The sequence below is a fragment of the Haliotis rubra genome, unplaced genomic scaffold, assembly GCF_003918875.1.
Source record: "Haliotis rubra isolate DU_JTF1 unplaced genomic scaffold, ASM391887v1 Scf363, whole genome shotgun sequence".
Taxonomy (NCBI): domain Eukaryota; kingdom Metazoa; phylum Mollusca; class Gastropoda; order Lepetellida; family Haliotidae; genus Haliotis; species Haliotis rubra.
Window position 1 is genome coordinate 189,205 of NW_025767039.1, and position 12,024 is coordinate 201,228.

The 12,024-nt window shown below is 36.7% G+C and overlaps 1 protein-coding gene across 4 annotated transcripts in view; it reads right to left on the minus strand.

The window, feature by feature from the left end:
* LOC124285576 (SH3 and PX domain-containing protein 2A-like) overlaps positions 1–12,024 on the minus strand; it is a 235,953-nt gene that overhangs the window by 145,420 nt on the left and 78,509 nt on the right. The gene's annotated exons all lie outside the window — the stretch shown is intronic.

The following is a 12,024-nucleotide window of genomic DNA, read 5'->3' on the forward strand; positions in this document are numbered from 1 at the left end:
TACATCAGACCAGCAGTCTCTGAAGATCATTTTTCATCCTGGACTCCCTGCTTGGGCGTATTTGGGAAGCGTGACCACTGTTGCTGTCAAGTGAAGATTATCATCACTTCTTTTATTGCTGTAGGAATTCCTTAATAATATATTCTAACCATTGAACTTGTAGCGCCATTGTAAATTCCTTGGCAGTAATTTGAATTGTTTGTAAACTTAGTTAATTTTACAATACAGTTGTTAATTTTATTATATACCCATGTAAACGTAATATAGTAATACAGAGGTGCAATACGGATGACATCATCAAATTCTGTATTGTACCCCAGATTCTGTATTGAACCCCTGCCGGTTCTACATTGCTATGCTATGATTTGTTTTATTAAGTAACAGATTAATGCAACATAATAATAATAAAAAGTGATAGATATTTCTTGTGCGCCATAGTCAATCTAGAGCATGCTCAAAGTGCTACATATAAAAAGAGTCACTAGAGTTGATGAGGAAGATATGACAGTTCGTCAAAATGAACATGAAAATATTTCACAGTTATAAGTTGTAGACTTTTTTTGAAGAGGAAGGTTTTAAGTCCTGATTTGAAAGGATGAAACATTTTTTTATGGGAGTAAGGAAGACTGTTCCACAGGTTTGGTGCTGCAAATTTGAATAACCTATGTGTTTGAGATGAATATGGGGAAATGAGAGAAGATCTTGATTCTGGCAGCGGAGAGAACGTGCAGGCATATATGTTGACAACATCTCAGAGAGGTAGGGAGGAGCTAGGCCGTGTCTGCAGCGGGAAACAAGAGTGAGGATCTTGAACTGAATTCTGGCTTCAACTGGCAGCCAGTGCAGACTCTGGAGGATTGGGGTTATGTGAGACCATTTGGATGTTTCAGTGACAACTCTGGCGGCGGCATTTTGTAGTTTTTGAGGAGAGGTGAGGTGAAATTGGGTTTTACGTCGTGCTTGAGAATATTTCGCTCATATGACAACGTGCATGCGTGTGTATGTGTATGTGCGGCTTCTTGTACTAGCCCAGACTTAAGCTGGTTTTATAGTGCTAGCCCACATAGATACCATGCCGCAGCGAAGCATGAATACCCCACTCAGACACAGTTTACTGACTCCGAGCCGACCAGTCCTTGTTGTACCCATTAATGCTGAGCGCCCGGCAGGGACCAACAAGTACTATATTTTAACGTCTTTTGGTATGACGCGGTTGGGGATCGAACCCGCGACCTTCCGCTCTCCGGGCGGACGCTCTAACCACTACACCACGGAGGCGGTCTTTTGTAGGTTTTGAAGTCTGAGGAGAAGATCATTAGAGATTCAAAACAGTAGGCTATTGCAATAGTCAATCCTGGAGAGAACAAGTGACTGAGTGAGAACTTAAGCTGCATCTGTGGTTACAAGATGGCGAATGTTACCAATAGAGTGGAGATGGAAGTAGCCTACTCTACAGAGATGGTTCACATTTAGCTCCATGGTGAGGCAAGGATCAAGATAAGAGGGTGTATAATAACTGACTGACTGACTGAGTTTAGTTTTACGCCGCTTTTAGCAATATTCCAGCAATATCACGGCGGGGGACGGGTGTATAATAAATATAGAACGTCATACTAGTACATTTGGATTGTTTGTATTGAACGAGAAGATGTCATGGGTGCAGAGAAACCATTCAACCATTCAATACAAACCATCCAAATGCACTAGTATGACGTTCTATATATGTACTACATTTCTTTGTTACTTGTTTGGGTTCACTCTGAATTGTTTTCCAAACAGATTTCAATGTTTAATTATTGTTTTAACATGGAAATCGACACATATCAGATGAATTACAGCATCATCCATTTTGTCTTATATTGTTTCTGTTTGTATTCTTTAAAGGGTAGTGGGGTGCTAATTACAATATTTAGACTGAGAGTTAGACTGGTTGGGAAGGTTCTGGAACATCTGGAATATTCCACCTTAAGGAGACAGTTCCAATGTTATGCCCATTACCATTTTAATGAAAACTTAATGAAAATCTGAGTTTGGATGGTATTATGCCACTTTCCAAAGAGTCATCAGCTAACACAACAAACTATATGGTTCAGCACACAGCTATTCTCTTACCCTATTTCATAGGAAGGGGAACAACACACCTATACCTCAAAGCTTCTACAACAGTATGTCTTGAGGAATGGGACACCCCAGTCACAAAAATTAAACAATTTGTGTAGTAAGATACCATTTTATTATGTTTTACTGCATATTTCAAACATGATATTGTGGTTTTATGATATGTGGTAGCACATTAATAATGTATCAAACATTAACACAACATTATAAACTACTGTCATACTGACAATATGTCTTCATAAGCAGTGTAACAAAATTATCTCTTCTCACTTAAATTGAACAATTTTTACAGGTGACCAACTGCATCTAGATCTAACTTTGAGTGGAGTTTTCTAGATTCTCGTCTCCCTGTAGACTCTTTTCTTCTTGGTAGGGGCAGCTTCAAAGTTGATCTGCGGAGTTGATCTGCCTTGTCTGACACCTCTACCTAAAAGGAAGACATTAGGGTGCCAATGTGGCAGGGTTTTGTTCAACTGGTTGTGGAATCCCTCCAAGTTGTTGTTCAACAGTTTTCCTGCTTTTGGTGATTAGGGGATAGGGGGAATCTTGCTTCATCATCTATCCAGTTGGTGACAATGTAGTTGTTGAAGTCAGTGACTCTTATAACTTCTGGTGGTGACTGGACAGGACAGTGAAAGGCAAGTCTGGCAGCTCTTCTGATCCCCGCCATATATTGTGGAATCTGACAAATCTGGAGTTTTTGTAAACCGGTTTTCTCCAGACTACTCTCTGAGTCCTGGCAAAATTGTTCTTAAATAATCATTAAAACTTGCTTTATAATCCGGACTCTCAATTACAGATTACAGACTAAAGTAACAGCTCCAAATATCAACTTGCTGTGAGAACAATGCTTTGTACTTCGGATGTAACTGATTAAAATAACAGTCCGTTGAATAAACATCTCCATTACTTGTGTTCTCAGAGGTTAATTGTGGACCAAAAAAACACATTATTTAATGTGATAAGATTAACTCAATGTCAGTTTGAAGTCCTATAAATTACAGATTACTTGCTTGTTTCACATTCTCTTCCAGTTATAGACTCCCGGTGGTGCTGTCTTCATGAGTAGACGCTAGGTCTGTTGCTCTCTCCCCAAACCAAGCCAAATACTTAAACAAAATGTCCGCAAAGAAAGGAAACAAGTCCAAACACAATACTGAAGCCTCGCAACGCTCTGCTTCTTCGAATATGGACAGGACCGAACTCAAGAGTCTCATTCAGGATGCCCCCACAGAGCATACACACACAATTGTGAGTAGACTTGATACAATGAGTCACGAGATTAAAGAGCTCCACACTACAACTAATGACATACTTGAGTCTGTATCGTTCAATGCGGAGCAAATTGAAACAAACACAAACGAAAAAAAGAAGTTAAAGCAGGACATGTCAGACATGAAGAAAAACTTCGAATTGAAGCTCCTGATGCTAGAGTTGTATTCAAGGAGGAATAACCTGTTGCTTTATGGCATCCCTGACGATAAGGACCCGGAGACAGTCGCTAGGGAAGTGTTCTCTTCACTTGGTGTGAAAGATGCGGACAAGATGTTATTTGTCAACATCCATCGCTTACCCCGCACGAGTACTGATCCTGTCAACTGTAGAGCTGATATGCCTAAACCTATCATTATTAAATTTGTTAGAGCAGGAGATAGACAATCATGAAGCTGGATGTTTGCATTTGGGACTGTAGACGAGTGTTATGTGCGTTGTCACGTGAGTAACCATTTGCATTGTGTTCTAAACAAGAGTTCCTTTACCTGTACTCTTATGCCTATGTGTTTATAACCCTATTATGCACATGGTGGTATGCACATATAGCTTGGTAGGACCCCCTCAGCCCCAGCTTTCGGTGTGAGCAGTACACGATGCGCACTCATAATAAATTGACCTTCGAATCTTTCGTACACGTTATGAAATTTCGTCCCATATACATGTATTGCTTTCTCCTTTCCTCTCTCTCATACATTGGATACAGAATATTACTTTAGACCTCGGATTACGAGGATATCGGTGTCAGTACCTCATCTCGCAACATAAGTGGTTGAAACTATGTGTGTAACATTTCTCGGCCAAGACACGTGTAACTTCCTTTTGTTTTACTTATTTCAATTAAATCGGCTGCGTCCATGATTATGCTTCAATAGCTATTGGGCACTCAGTACATGTGCTATGATTGCATAATGGATAGATCTACCTCCAATAATATTGAGAATATGCCTCTGATCTCTTTAATAACATATACGTAAATGCTTATAAACAATAACACGTGTTGTGTTATTTATAGTTCTTTCTCACTGCGCAACTCCATTCATAAGCTGGATGTTTGCATTTGGGACTGTAGACGAGTGTTATGTGCGTTGTCACGTGAGTAACCATTTGCTTTGTGTTCTAAACAAGAGTTCCCTTACATGTACTCTTATTGCTATCCGGTTATAACTTTATTATGTACATGGTGGTATGCCTATTTCGCTTAGTGCGACCACCTCAGACTTAGCATTCGGTGTGAACAGTACACGAGTCGTACTCATAACAACCTTTTCTCATATTTTAGATATGGAATTTCGGGGCTCGGATTACGAGGATATCAATGTCGATACCAAATCTCGTAACATAAGTTGTTGAAACTATTGGTGCAATATTTCTCGGCCAAAACGCGTGTTTCTTTTTTTATTTTCCTAATGTTTCACTTAAACCAACTGTGGTCGACACTATGCTTCAACAGCTATTGGGCTACCAGTACCTGTGCTATGAGTACACGACGGGTACATCTACCTCCGATAATATTGAGAATATGCCTCTGATCTCTTTAATAACATATACATGAATGTTTATAAACAATAACACGTATTGTGCCATTTATAGTGCTTTCTCACTGCGCAACTCCTTTCACAAAGCCGGATGTTTGGCTTTGGGACTGTAGACGAGTGTTATGTGCGTTGTTGCATGAGTAATCATTTGCTTTGTGTTATAAACATGACATTGTATTATAATTGCTATGTGGTTACATCTTTATTATGAACATATTAGTATGCATATTTAGCCGGATAGGACCACCTCAGCTTTAGCATTCATTATGAACAGTACACCAGACATACTCATAAAAAATCGATTTACAATCTTTTCGTATGAAACTTCGTCCCACATATTGTGTTCCTTCTTTCCCTCCATATATTGGATATGGACTTTTACTCTTGGCCGCTGATAACTTTTATCAATCACTGGTTTGGGAAGGAGAGGAGATAATGTCATCTATTTCTTTGTTTTTACATTCTTTTTAGTGTTTGTTTTGTTTTTATTCTGTAAAGCAAAAATGTTCCCATCTGTTACGCTTGTTACACACCACATTTACCATATTGACTTCTCATGTTTTATATGCCACACTCTTAAAACCTATTGCAGCCAATTTCAAACTACCATGCCATTGATCAGTATATATTTCTATCTTAGAGCCTTATTGTTCCATAATAAAATCGCCATATGGAATGACCAAGACTACGAAAATCAAAATGATTTCATCAAATTGCAGAAGTTTAGCTGAAAAAAAACAAGAGAAAAGAAGTTTTGAACATATCAAGAAAAAAAATACTCAATTATTTGTTGACAAGACTTTCATATTTCCCCTGAAAACATTAATACTATGAAAAATGAGTGGGGTCTGCAATGTATAATTGCTCCCTATAAAGCCATGCAAGAGGTGTCGCAATACTAGTACTTTTTAACTCTTTCAACACCAGTCAACCAGAGCCATTTACTGCCATGACACCAAGTTCCCAGAGACTCTAAGGTCATAGATGAAGCCTATGTTCATGAAGGAAATTATAAGCTTGTAAAACGTTATTGCTACTACATCTCATACACCATTTAAAAGATATAATCCCACTGTTGATAAATATGAAGTTTATTTTTATAATATTATTCAAATAATACAACTACAACTTAAATGAATTTATTTTTTAATGAAAATGCAAGCTTACATTTATAATGTCCAGATAAATCACGAAAGAAGCAAAAACTATGGCGATTTTTTTTCCATTTGTGACATGTCATAACATGCCCGTGCCTTTTTCTTTTATATTTTTATTTTTATGTAATCAGAAAATTATTATAAAAAGATTTCTTAAATAATGTATGGTCGCCTATTTCCCGATATCAGGGGCTTTCCGCTCGGTAACATGACACAACAACGTTATTGTGGACCGGCTGCCATGCATGTGTCCGAGAATCGTTTTCAATAAAATGGCGAAAAATAGTTTATAATTTTAATTCTGCCGATAATATATGACCAATTGAAATTTAATAAGTGTTTTCAGACATTGTGTAATGTGATAGATTTAACATATGAATCATAAGTCAGGTAGGCTCCTAAAATTATGTCTCATTTTGACGTGACTACTGCCTGGCCGATTAATAGGCCTCCGGTGTCTGGGCACTCATGGCGTTGTGGCCGATTATTCGGCCTGCGGTGTTGAATGGGTTAATAATGATATTGACTGCACTATCCATAGAACAATTATCGATGAAAATGGAAATTATATCATTGCAGATCTAACTGTAGAAGATAAAAGAATAACATTTACTAATCTCTATGATCCATATAACGATAACCCAAATTTCTATAAAGACATATTTGAGTGAATCCTTGACTGTTGTGAAGTATCTTCTTCAAACACATTAGAAAGCATTCACAATCGTGTTAACCAAGAATAAAATAGAAAGAGCAATATGAGGACAGCAAAACTTTGGATCCAGTACATGAACATGGTGGATATCTTACGGAATTTCATTAAAGCTGAAAGATAAGGAAATTGGAAGATGCACCTAAAGTCTATTGCTGACATGTTGCCATTCTTTGCAGCAGCTGGTCATAATTTGTACACCAAATCAGTTCGGTTGTACCTTCAGATGATGACTTCTTTGCAAGACACACATCCCAAGGTCATCATGTTATCCACCGCGCCAATTGTGGGGATTTCCAGTTGATCTTGTTGATTGAACAGGTGCTCATGCAAAGCATGAAGAAAAATGGAGGACTTACAAGGGGGCAGGCATGTCTGAAACGCAGAAGCTTATGTCAATCCCATGGAAGTCAGAAATGCCATGGGTAATCTTACAAGTAGCGGAAACAGAAACTCTGAACTACACAAGGACATGTCTCATGTAAGACAGGAGAGAGACAAGAATGATGCCATGAAACTTATCCATTTCCTTCAAGACAGAGACCCATTCAAACAAGTTCCTGACCTCAGAAACATTGCAAATGGAGTTGTTGCAAGTGCAACTGTGAATGCAGATAATGCATGTTGTGTTGGTAGCTCTATTTTGGACTCTATGACAAGTACTACCACAGGCGACTTCAAATTTAAAAGGAAAGATCAAGTTGTACAAATGAACGAGAAACCTGTTACACCACAAGATGAAGAAATCTGCAACATTGATCCAGTTATATTGTTTCAAAGGTTTCTGATTGCCGATAGCCAGTCAACACACTACCTCCAATCTTTGCTAAAGTTTGAACTTTGCAGTTATCCACCTGCACTGTTTGATTCTCCCTCTTTCCTGAAGGAAGAAAACAAACCTGCCCTGACTTCATTCATATCAACATTGGATGATGGTGTTTATCCTGGTCCAGCTTCTGATGCTATGTATGTTCTCGATGGAGGGGCTTAGCTTCATACTCTACCTTGGCCATGTGGAGTATCTTATGCTGACTTGTGCATCATGTACTGTACATATGTCAAAATACACAATGACAGAGCTACTGTTGTGTTCGATGGATACTCAAGTTCATCGAGAAAGTATACAACACAAATGAGGTGGCCTGGTGGACTTGTAGGACCAACAGTTAAATGTGATGAGAATATGATTTTACAATCAAAGAAAGAGTCATTCCATGCCAATGTTCAGAACTAACAACAGTTCATCATGATGATGTGCTCTTATCTGGAAGCTGAAGGTGACACAAATCTGGAATCGCATGATATCTTCTTGCATTCAACCCCAAGAAAAGTTCCTTGAAAAGAATTCCACTTTGGAACATCAGCGAAACCAAGAAGAAGCATGAAGCATTGATGTTCATACATCCTGTCTTAGGCTGTGATACGACATCAAGAATCCATGGAATTGGAAAAGCTGTTGCCATGAACAGCAAAACGAATCACTCAAGCTGGAGAGAAGGCCATGGTTTGTCTCCTCTATGGAGAAACAGGTGAAAATCTGACCTTACTCAGACACATACGTTTTTGTGAGAACATAGCCTCAAGCCAGATGCATGTTTATCCTCAGACTCTTCCGCCAACATCAACAGCAGTCAAGTGTCACAACCGCGGGTTTACTTTCAGATTCAAGAGTTGAAAAGAAATTACCATCCGCTTAGTTTGACAGATTGGGGATGGAAAAGAGATGGCAAAAGGATCCTACCCTTGCAGATCTTCCGCCTGCTCCAAAGGAACTGTTGACAATTATACTGTAAAACAAATATGTGCAATTCTCAAAGATGCACATGTAAGAGACATGGATTGAAATGCACTCTCTTCTGCAGTGTATGCCCTGGTCGTGAATGTCTGAATGCTCAGCGATGAATGATGCAATCAGAGAACTGTTGTAAATTAATTTAGAAAAGGACACTGCCATTCTGTCAAGGAAGACTATTTAATGAATGCTGGTAGTTCATAATGAAATACCATTTATGAAGTTAAGTAATAGACAACTCTCTCACATAACTTTCAATCGCCAAAATGACATGTTTTTCTTCACTGTACCTGATAAAAATGTGTTGACATAAAATATTGATCGTTCATTCTATTTCATTATTATTTGGAATGACTATTGGTTGATACATATTCACCACAATATTTCTTCATGTTAAAACTTGTCACCCAATTTGAAAAATGATATTTTTGGCATAATCATAGCATACATATACATGTGGATGTCGGGATATGATATTCATATTTTTCAGAACGTTTTTTCAAACTAGAACAAATATGATGAGGCTAATCCCTTTTAAACTATATATTTAAAAAGCCTGTAATCTGAGCTTTAATTTGATATGTAACATGACACAATTGAGTAGATTACTAAAAAGTTTGCATTTCCATCTAAGATTTCGAAAGCGAAGATGACCCCTATGACCTTGAGGGTCGAATTTGACCTTGTTCCACCACTGAGATTTTCCTAGACTTTTTATATGTGATAAAGGAATGGTTCAGGGTCTGAAAACAGTTGAAATCATTTCTGTTGCAATTTGTGGTGGGTTAGGTCAGAATCTAACCAGGATGACTGGACTAATAGTGATTCTATACTGTATGAAGTAAATCCTTCTATAAAAAACTCTATTCTGCTGATAAACAAGACGAAAAATACTTTACCGCCCTAGATCACATTGTAACCCCAACCCTCGATGATGAATTAAGAAACAATTTGGAAAAAGAGATTGATATGAATGAAATTTCCTATGCAGTTAAGAATATGAAAAATTACAAAAGCCCGGGAATTGATGGATTCCCAATTGATTTTTTAAAATTCTTTTGGAAAGGAACTCAAAATTTGGACCTTTAGATTTGTCAAAAATATTTCAGAAAAAAATCAAATGTCTATAACTTTGAAAACAGGAGTAATAACTTGCATACCTAAAGCGAACAGAGATAAAACACTTTTGAAAAATTGGAGACCTATTACTTTATTGAATGAACTCTATAAAATTGTTAGCACTTGTATCACTAACCGTTTAAAGAAAACCTTAGATTCCCTAGTACATGCTAACCAAACAGGCTTTATTCCAGGTAGAACTCTTAGTGAAAACACAAGATTACCATATGATATAATGTTCGAAACTAATAAAAGAAATATGCCAGGATTTATTCTCCTAATAGATTTCAATGAGAAGGCTTTCGATACAGTGTCCAAAGAGCTTCAATATTGTTTTAGCTAAATTTGAATCACTCCTTAGATATATATACTCACATATGAAACAACATCATGTGCCATCCAACATGGTAAGCTCTCTGATTTTTTCGTAAATGAACGCGGATGCAGGCAAAATGACCCTCTATCACCTTACCTCTTTATTTTTGTTGCTGAAATATTTGGTTGTATGATTAGAAGCAATGGTATAAATAAATGGTATTGTAATTGACAATAATGAGTATAAATTAAACCAATATGCAGATGATACGGAACTATTTCTTGATGGAAATGAACAAAGCTTAAAGGCTGCTATTGATGAAATTAATACATTTTATAAAATGTCACGACTTAAAATAAACATTGATAAGACAAAAGCAATATGGATTGGCTCAAAGAGTAATAGTATGGATATACTATGTAAAGCCATTAAGATAGAATGGCAAAAGGGTGTGTTTGAAGTCTTGGGAATTAAATTCCACACAGATCTTAACAGCTTGTGGGTAATCAATACAAGAAAAAGACTAGATGAGATAAATAGATTGCTTTCACAATGGAGGAAAAGACACTTGACACTGATTGGTAAAATAACTGTAATAAAAACTTTGGCTTTATCAAAACTTGTTCATATATTCAATACTCCGCCTAATCCTCCTAAAGACTTCATTACTTCATTGGAGAATATTTTTTTCAAATTCATATGGAATGACAAACCTGATAAAATCAAAAGGAACAATTTGAAAAGAGTATACAAAAATGGTGGTTTAAGGATGGTTGACACTGTAACTTTTTGTGAAGCTTTGAAACTAGCTAACCTGAGATCATATTGTAGAAAAACAACAGTTGAAAATCCCTGTAATATTCCTTTTGATGTCATTTTAAAATCTGGTGCAAATGTTGATCAAGTAACTTACATCAATAACCCTTATTTGAAGGATGTTTTGAAAGCTTGGAACAAATATTGTAAAAAAAGTCATGTGAACGCAGATAATATTTATGAAATCCTAGCCCAATCACTATGGCTTAACCATAATTACAAAAACCCAACACATTACAATAAAAAGTGGGCAAGTAAAGGCATTCTTACAATTAAGGACCTGTGTAACAAAACTGTTTTTTTCTCCCTTTGACAAGTTGAAGGAAATATATAGTATTAAAGGCACATACCTGGACTATTTGCATGTTTTGAATATACTACCTGATTCTTGGAAATATACAATGTACTATTAGACACTCTAGAAACATCCCAGTTTTTTATTTACTCATAACTGAGTGTCATTTGACTTTATTGAAATCTTGCAAAGGCTCTAGAATTGTTTATGACGCCATAATTTCCGATGAAGATTTACCTAAAATGTGTCTTAAATGGCAAGAATCTTTTGCTAATGTTACTTTTGATTGGAATCAGATTTTTTCGACATATAGAAATGGTTTGAAAGATGTCAAACTACTTGATTTCCAGTACAAGTTTTTACATGGTATTATCTAAGGCTGTGCAATATAACTGGTTTACCGGTATTTACCGGTTCAGTCATCAAAACGATACGTATTGCGATACGCTGATTGAAAACCGTTTTTTTTGTCATGCGTTAGGAAAACTTTGTAACACACGGAAATCTTCGGATATATCCGTTTTTCACACCGGAAGTCATGCGATTGTTGTAAAATGGTGATACCCAACAACGAATAAATACTAGGACAAAGGTTTAAGCATGGCAGCATTTGGGTTGAAAAAGTTCACGGTTTCTATTTTGTCATGATTGAAAGTTGTTATTAAAGCTTAATCAAGCATTGTGAATTTGTTGTGATTTTGCTTTATAATAAAGCATTAACGTGATTATGAGTCATTTTTTGTTAAAAGAGACTTTATGCAATATATTGCAATACATATCGCAATATATGATTTCGTATCGCAATATATCGCAATATGAAAATTATCTGTAATACCCACCCCTAGTATTATCTATACTAAAAATGAACTATTTAAAATGAAACTTGTTG